This window comes from Mesoplodon mirus, assembly GCF_964341445.2.
Source record: "Mesoplodon mirus genome assembly, chromosome: X".
In the NCBI taxonomy this organism is placed as follows: domain Eukaryota; kingdom Metazoa; phylum Chordata; class Mammalia; order Artiodactyla; family Ziphiidae; genus Mesoplodon; species Mesoplodon mirus.
In genome coordinates, this window is record NC_138981.1 from 62251120 (window position 1) to 62260389 (window position 9270).

General features: G+C 42.6%; 1 pseudogene across 1 annotated transcript; it reads left to right on the forward strand.

Moving 5' to 3' along the window:
* Nucleotides 1–8094: 8094 nt before the first annotated feature.
* LOC309796216 (MARCKS-related protein-like) lies at nucleotides 8095–8968 on the forward strand (annotated as a pseudogene). The gene is made up of 2 exons: nucleotides 8095–8106; nucleotides 8200–8968. The product of its transcript is annotated as an MARCKS-related protein-like (transcript).
* The last annotated feature ends 302 nt before the right edge of the window (nucleotides 8969–9270 follow it).

The window sequence follows — 9270 nt, forward strand, 5'->3', positions numbered from 1 at the left end:
CTCAATTTGGGATAATTCGTTGTAAAAAGAGGAAAAGGGGAAAAAGTCTGAAATCTTGCCCTCAAAGTCCACCTCCTTAGTTTGGGATAATTCATTGTAAAAAGAGGAAAAGGGGAAAAAATCTTAAATATTGTCCTCAAAGTCCACCTCCTCAGTTTGGGATGATTCGCTGTCCATTCATGCACTCCACAGACGCAGGGCACATCAAATGGACCGTGGAGCTTTAATCCGCTGCCTCCATGGCTGCACAGAGAGATTTCCCTGTCTCTTCTCTGCTCTCACAGCTCCCAGGTCTCAGCCTTGGACCTAGCCCCGCCTCTGCACGTAGGTCGCCGGAGGGTGTCCGTTTTTCGCTCAGACAGGACGGGTTTAAAGGAGCCGCTGACTCGGGGGCTCTGGCTCACTCAGGCAGAGGGGAGGGAGGGGCATGCAGTGCGGGGCGGGCCTGTGGCGGCAGAGGCCGGCATGACGTTGCACCAGCCCGAGGCGCTCCGTACGCTTTCCCAGGGAAGCCATCCCTGGGTCCCGGGACCCTGGCAGTGGCGGGCTGCACAGGCTCCCCGGAAGGGATGGGGTGGACAGTGACCTGCGCTCGCACACAGGCCTTGTGGCGGCGGCAGCAGCAGCCCCAGCATCCCACGCCCGTCTCCGGGGTCCGCGCCTTGAGCTGCAGTTTGCGCCCGTCTCTGGAGCTTCTTTAAGCAGTGCTCTTAATGCCCTCTCCTCATGCACCAGGAAACAAAAGGGAAGAAAAATTCTCTTGCCTCTTCGGCAGCTGCAGACTTTTTCCCTGGACTCCCTCCGGGCTAGCTGCGGTGCACCAACCCCTTCAGGCTCTTCCTGCCGCCAGCCCCAGTCCTCTCCCTGCGCTCCGACTGAAACCCGATACCCGAGCCTCAGCTCCCAGCCCCACCCGCCCCGGCGGCCGAGCGGACAAGTCTCTCGGGCTGGTGAGTGCCGGTCGGCCCCGATCCTCTGTGCAGGAATCTCTCTGCTTTGCCCTCCACACCCCTGTTGCTGTGCTGTCCTCCGCTACTCCGAAGCTTTCCCCCTCCGCCACCTGCAGTCTCCGCCCACGAAGGGGCTTCTAGTGTGTGGCAACCTTTCCTCCTTCACGGCTCCCTCCCACTGGTGCAGGTCCCGTCCCTATCCTTTTGTCTATTCTTTTTTCTTTTGCCCTACCCAGGTATGTGGGGAGTTTCTTGCCTTTTGGGGGGTCTGAGGTCTCCTGTCAGCATTCAGTAGGTGTTCTGTAGGAGTTGTTCCACGTGTAGATGAATTTCTGATGTATCTGTGGGGAGGAAGGTGATCTCTGCATCTTACTCTTCCGCCATCTTCCTCCCTAACTGGGCTCCCAGCACTGGAATCCCCGCCTCACCCAGCGGGCGAGCCGCATGTATCTTTTTGAATTAGTGTTTTTGTTTTTTTCAGATATATACCCAGGAGTGGGTATATCATTTGATATATGCTATATCATATGGTAGATCTATTTTTAGTTTTTTGAGAAACCGTAGTGGCTGCACCAATTTACATTCCCAACCAAAAGTGTACGAGGGTTCCTTTTATTCCACATCCTCACCAACTTTTTTTATTTGGATACACAAACATTCTTAATTTTGCTGAACTCTGATTTATCTGTTTTTCTTTTGTTGCTTGTCCTTTTGTTGTCAGATCTAAGAATCCACTGCCAAATCCAAGTTCATTAAGATTTACCTGGATATCTTCTTCTAAATTTTCTTATACTTTTAGCTCTTTTATTTAAGTCTTTGGCCCATTTTGAGTTAATTTTGAATAGGGTGTGAGGTGAGAGTCCAGTTCCATCGTTTTCAAGGGTATATCCAGCTATCCCAATACCATTTGTTGATGGTTCGATGGTTTAATGGTCTTGGCACCCTGTCAAAACTCAATTGACCACAGATAACATGGGTTTGTTTCTGGATTCTCAATTCTATTCCATTGATCTACATGTCTATTCTTATGCCTATATTACTGTGATTTGATTACTGAGCTTTGTAGTAAGTTTTAAAATCAAGAATTATGGGTACTCTAACTGTATTCTATTTCAGCATTGTGTTGACTGCTTGGGGTCCCTGACAATTCCATATGAATTTTAGGAACAGCTTGTCCATTTTTTGTAAAAATGACAGTACAGATTTTTATACAGATTGCATTGAATCTGTAGATCACTTTGGGAAGTAGTACCATCTACAGTGTTAACTCTTACAATCCATAATCACTGGATGTCCTTCCATTTATTTAGACCTCATTTAATTTCTTTCACTGTTATGTAGTATCCAATTTACAAGTCTTGCATCTCCTTGATTAAATTTATTCCTAAATATTGTATTCTTTTTCATGGTATTATTAATGGACGAATTTCTTCAATTCAGTTTTGGATTAATCATTTCTAGTGTATAGAAATACAACTGAGTTTTGTACATAGATCTTGTATCCTGCAACATTGCTGAATGTGTTTATAATCTGAAATAATTTTTGTGGATTTTTCAAAGTTTTCTCTGTATAAGAATGTCATCTGTTGTACCCCAATGTTCACTGAAGCACTATTTACAATAGCCAAGACATGGAAGCAACCTAAATGTCCATCGACAGAGGAGTGAATAAAGATAATGGAATATTACTCAGCCATAAAAAAGAATGAAATAATGTCATTTGTGGCAACATGGATGGACCTAGAGATTGTCATGCTGAGTGAATTAAGTCAGACAGAGAAAGACAAATATATATCGCTTATATGTGGAATCTAAAAAATGGTACAAAAGAACTTATTTACAAAATGGAAATAGAGTCACAGATGTAGAAGACAAACTTATGGTTACTGGAGTGGTGGGGGGGAAGAGGGAGAGGGATACATTGGGAGATTGGGATTGACATATACACACTGCTATATGTAAAATAGATAACTAATCAGGACTTATTGTATAGCACAGGGAACTCTTCTCAGTAGTCTGTAATGACCTATACTGGAAAACAATCTAAAAAAGAGCGGATGTACATGTATGTATAACTGATTCACTTTGCTGTACAGCAGAAACTAACACAACACATTAAATGAACTATACTCCAATAAAAATTCAAAAAATTAAAATGCAAAAAAAGAATATGTCAACTGTGAATAAAGATAGTTTTACATTCTCCTTTTCAAATCTAGATGCTTTTAATTTCTTTTTTTGGCTAATTTCTCTGGCTATATCTTATAGAACAATATTGAATAGAAGTGGTAAAAATGAACATCCTCATCTAATGGAATTAGGCTGTTAGTCTTTCACCATTGAGTGTGTTAGCTGTGGTAGATGTACTTTATCAGGTTGTGCAAGTTCCCTTCTGTTAAATTATGTAGTCCCCAAATTCATATGTCATAACCCTAACCCCCAGTACATCAGAATGGGACTATATTTGATGACAAGGCCTTTAAAGAGGTAGATAAGTTAAAATGAGACCATTAGAGTGGATCCTAATCCAATCTGACTGGTGTCCTTATAAGAAGAGGAAATTATGTACACACAAAGACACACCAGGGTTGTGCGTGCACATGACCATGTGTAGATACAGTGAGAAGTTCAACCATCTACAAGCCAAGGAAAGGATACACACACACCCAAAAAAAAACCTGACAACATTTTAAATTGGGACTTCTAGCCCCCAGAACTGTGAGAATATAAATTTCTGTTCTTTAAGCCACTCAGTCTGTGACGTTTTGTTGTAACAGCCCTGGCAAACTAATATACCTTCTATTCTTTGTTTATTAATTGACTCTTATCATGAAAGTGTGTTGAATATAGTGAAATGCTATTTCTGCATCAGTAGAGATGGGTTGTTTCCTTCATTCTGTTTATGTGGTATATTACTCATTGATTTTTGTATATTGAGCCACCTTGCATTCCTAGGATAAATTCTACTTGTTCATGGTGAATAATTCTTTTAACATACTGTTAGACTCCATTTACTGGAGTTGCATTGAAGAATTTTGCATCTATATTCATAAAGGTTATTGGTCTATAGTTTTCTTGTGATGCTACTGTTTACCTTTGGTATCAGATAAATACTGGCTTCATAGAACAAGTTAGTGTTCCAATCACTTCTGTTATTTGAAATTGAGAAAGATTGAGGTTAATTCTTTTTGGGGGGGCTGTGTTGGGTCTTTGTTTCTGTGCTAGGGCTTTCTCTAGTTGTGGCAAGCGGGGGCAACTCTTCATTGCGGTGTGCGGGCCTCTCACTATTGGGGCCTCTCTTGTTGCAGAGCACAGGCTCCAGATGCGCAGGCTCAGTAGTTGTGGCTCACGGGCCCAGTTGCTCCATGTCATGTGGTATCTTCCCAGACCAGGGCTCGAACCCATGTCCCCTGCACTAGCAAGCAGATTCTCAACCACTGCGCCACCAGGGAAGCCCGAGGTTAATTCTTTATTAAACAATTGATAAACCAATATTGATTTGTGGTTTTTGATTTCTTACATTAGAGTTTTGTAGTTTTTCTCATAAGATTTTCCCCATATTTTATTAGGTCTATACCTAAGTATTTCACTTTGTTGTTGCTAATGTAAATGGCATTGTACTTATATTTTAAAATTCCGGTTGTTCATAGCTGGTCTATAAGAAAGGGACTGACAGTTGTATATTAACCTTCTATCTGAAACATTCCTGTGATGGCTTATTAGTTCCTGGAGATATTTTGTTGATTCTTTGATATTTTTCTACACAAAGAGTCATATAATATTGGGGTAATTTTTTATTTCCTTCTTCCAAACTGTATATGTTTATTTCCTTTTCTTCTCTTGATAGCTAGAGATTCCAGTATGATTTTGAGTAGGAGTGGTGAAAGTAGAAATCCTCACAGCTCTAATATTTATTATTTCTTTTATTCTGCTTATTTTGAATTTAATTTGTTCTTATTTTTCTAGTTTCCTGAAGTGGAAGATTAGATTATTTATTTTAGCTATTTCTTCTTTTCTAATGAAGAAATAGCTAAAATTAATTCTTCTTTTCTAATTCAATTTTCCCTCTAAACACTACTTTTTCTGCATCCTGGAAATTTCAATGAGTTGTATTTTCATTTTCATGTAGTTTAAAATATATTTTATTGTGGTAAAAACACTTAACATGAGATCTAACCTGTTAAATTTTTAAGTATGCAATACATTATTGTTAACAACAAGTGCAATCTAGAGATAGCAGGTCTCTAGAAATTATTTATCTTGCATAAATGGAGTTTTATATGCTTTGAACAGCAATTCCGTTTCTTCCCCTTTGCCCCTGCCTCTATCATTTTACTCACTCTTTCTGAATTTGAATATTTTAGAGACCTCGTTTAAGTGGAATGATGCAGTATTTGTCCTTTTATGACTGGTGTATTTCACTTAGAATATCCTCCAGTTTCATCCATGCTGTTGAATATGGCAGGATTTTCTTCCATTGTAAGAAAGAATAACATGCTGTTGTATGTATATATTATATTTTCCTTATCCTTTCATCTGTCAATAGGCATTTAGGTTGTTTCCATATCTTGGCTATTGCAAATAATGCTGCAATAAACATGGGAGTGAATATATCTCCTGCAGATCCTGATTTAAATTCTCTTGGATATATACCCAGAAGTGAGATTGCTGGGTCATATGGTAATTCTATTTTTAATTTTTTGAGAAAACCCCATACTGTTTTCTGTAGAAGTTGCACCATTTTGCATTCCCACCAACCACATACAATGGTTCCAATTTCTACACATCATGACAAACTTATCTTTTGCTTTAAAAAAGAATAGCCATTCTAAGGGATATGAAGTGGTATCTCATTGTAATTTTGATCTAAAAAAAATATCATAGTCATCCTAACAGATGTGAGGTGACATTTCATTGTGGTTTCGAACTTCCCTGATAATTAGAGATGCCAAGCACCTTTCCATATACCTGTTTGACATTTGTATGTCTTCTTTGGACATGTTTCAAATGCTTTGCCCCTATTTTAGTCAGGTTGTTTGTTTTTATGCTATTGAGTTGTAGGAGTTCCCTATATATTTTGGCTATTTACCCATTATCAGACATATGGTTTGCAAATATTTTCTTCCACTCTGTTGGTTTTTTCCTTACACATTTTGACTATTGTGTGAATAATGTTGTTATGAACATGGTTTTACAAATATCTTTTCAAGTTCCTGGTTTCAATTCTGGGTATATAATCAGAGGTGGAATTGCTGGATCATATTATACAATAATTCTTTTTTTTCTTTTTTTGAGGAACTGCCATACTATTTCCCACAGTGGCTGCATAATTTTACATTCCCTTCATTAATGCACAAGTGTTCCTGTTTCTCCACATCCTTGTCAACACGTTATTTACTTTAAAAAAAAAGTCATCATAATGGATGAGAAGTGGTATTTCATTGTGGTTTTATTACATTTCCCTAATAATTAGTGATGTTGAGTATCTTTTCATTGGCTTAATGGACATTTGTATATCTTCCTAGGAGAACTGTCTATTTAATCTCTTTCTTTTTTTGGGGGGGGTACATGAGCCTCTCACTGTTGTGGCCTCTCCCGTTGCAGAGCACAGGCTCCAGACACGCAGGCTCAGCGGCCATGGCTCACGGGCCCAGCCGCTCCGCGGCATGTGGGATCTTCCCGGACTGGGGCACGAACCCATGTGCCCTGCATCGGCAGGTGGACTCTCAACCACTGCGCCAACAGGGAAGCCTTCCTCATTTTTTAATTGGTTTTTTTCTGTTTGTTGTTAAGTTGTGGAAGTTCTTTATATATTCTTAATATTAACCCCTACTAAGCTATTTGATCTGCATACATTTTTCTCCCACTTCACTGGTCGCCTCTTTACTCTGTTGTTAGTGTCCTTTAATGCACAAAAGCTTTTTAAAATTTTAATGTAGTGTAATTTATTCATTTTTCTTTTGTTGCCTATGCTTTTGGTGTCATACCCAAGAAATCATTTTCAAATCCAGTATCATGACAATTTCCCCCTATATTTTCGTTTTTTTAAATTTTATTTATGTTTTTGGCTGCGTTGGGTCTCCGTTGCTGTGCGTGGGCTTTTCTCTGGTTGCGGAGAGTGGGGTCTACTCTTCGTTGTGCTGCATGGACTTCTCATCACAGTGGCTTCTCTTGTTGCGGAGCACGGGCCCTAGGCCCACAGGCTTCAGTAGTTGTGGTGCAAGGGCTTAGTTGCTCCGCAGCATGTGGGATCTTCCTGGACCAGGGATCAAACCTGTGTCCCCTGCATTGGCAGGCGGATTCTTAACCACTGCACCACCAGAGAAGTCCCCTCCCCCTATATTTTCTCCTGAACATTTCATAATTTTAGCTCTTACATTTAGGTCTTTGATCCATCTTAAGTTAATTTTCATATGTGGTGTAAGGATCCAATTTTATCCTTTTGCATGTGGATACCCAGCTTTCCCAACACCATTTGTTGGAAAAATGTCCTTCCTCCATTGGATGAGCTTGGCACATTTTTGGAAAATCATTTGGTCATATATGCAATGCTTTATTTCTGGACTCCCAATTCTATTCCATTGGTTTGTATATCTGTCTTTATGTCATTACCACACTGTTTTTTTTAAACAACTTTATTGGAGTATAATTGCTTTACAATGTTGTATTAGTTTCTGCTGTATAACAAAGTGAATCAGCTATATGTGTACATATATCCCCATATCCCCTCCCTCTTGTGTCTCCCTCCCCCCTCCCTATCCCACCCCTCTGTGTGGTCTCAAAGCACTGAGCTGTTCTCCCCTTGAGATGTAGCTGCTTCCCACTAACTATCTATTTTACATTTGGTAGTGTATATATGTCAATGCTACTCTCTCACTTAGTCCCAGCTTACCTTTCCCACTCCCCAGGTCCTCAAGTCCATTCAAGCCTCTTAGGGAAAGGACAGCATTTAAAAGCAACTATGTATACACTTCCCAATTTCAAAACTTACCACACTCTTTTGATTAGTGCAGTTTTGTAGTAAAATTTGAAATTGGGAAGTGTATACATAGTTGCTTTTAAATGCCTTCCTTTCCCTAAGAAGCTTACCCCTGTTTCTATTGTGCCTTAGCTGTTCTGTATTCCTCAATCAATAATCTCTTGTATGGGCATTCTGGTGAGGAGCAGAGCGGTGGCAGGTGCAGCTAGTTGGTGAGGTGTGGAGCAGGGGTGCAGCTTATTTTCCCACACACACACTCTTCCCTCTCAGGTGCCAGCCCCTCCCCTCTGCCAGCCTGGCCCACCTGACCAAACTATCTCTTATGGCGTGAGCAGGGGATGGCTCCTGGCGCCCCCCAGAAGAACCCCCACCACGGTCAACCAGAGCTCCAAGGCTCCCTGGGGCGACGTGACCGCCTAGGAAGCAGCAAGCGCTTTCCCCGCTAAGGTCAATGGATGGGAGAACGGCCACATGAAAAGCAATGGAGACTCATCCCCCAAAGGTGGAGGGGGGTCGCCCTCCCCTGTGAACGGAACAGAGGAGGAAGCCGGGGCCACTGGCGATGCCATCGAGCCGGCACCACCTGGCCAGGGCTCTGAGGTCAAGGGGGAGCTTCCCCCGCCCCCCTACTCCCTGCCAAGGAGACCCCCAAGAAGAAGAAGAAATTCTCTTTCAATAAGCCTTCCAAATTGAGTGGCCTGTCCTTCAAGAGAAATCGGAAGGTGGGGGCTGGGGGTGATCCGTCTGCCTCCTCACCCAGAGGAAGGGCAGGAGCAAGGCAGGGGGGGTCGGTGCCTGCAGCAAGGAAGGCACTGCCCAGGGAGGGAAGGCTGCCGCCACCCTGGGAGCCAGGAGCCCCAGGCCAAAGGGGCAGAGACTAGTGCTTCCTCCAAGGGAGGAGGAGACACAGAAGAGGCAGGGCCCCAGGCGCAGAGCCATCCACTCCCTCCGGGCCAGAGAGTGGCCCTACACCAGCGAGCGAGCAGAATGAATAGCTGGGTGGGGGCAGGTGGGTGATCTCTAAGCTGCAAAAACTGTGCTGTCCTTGTGAGGTCACTGACTGGACCTGGTGCCCTGGCTGCCTTCCTGCTCCCAGAAAGGAAGGGGCTGTTGCCCCGCTAGCCACGTTCCCTCTCCTCCTCTCCCTATGTGGATTCTCCCATCATCCATCTGGTCTTCCTCTTAAGGCCAGTTGAAGATGGTCCCTTGCAGTTTCCCAAGTTAGGTTAGTGATGGGAAATGGTCCTGCCCCTGGCCCTACCGCTTCCCTGTCCCCACCCATGCATAAGGCAGTTGCTGGTTTTCTTCCCCAATTCTTTTCCAAGTAGGCTTTGTTTACTC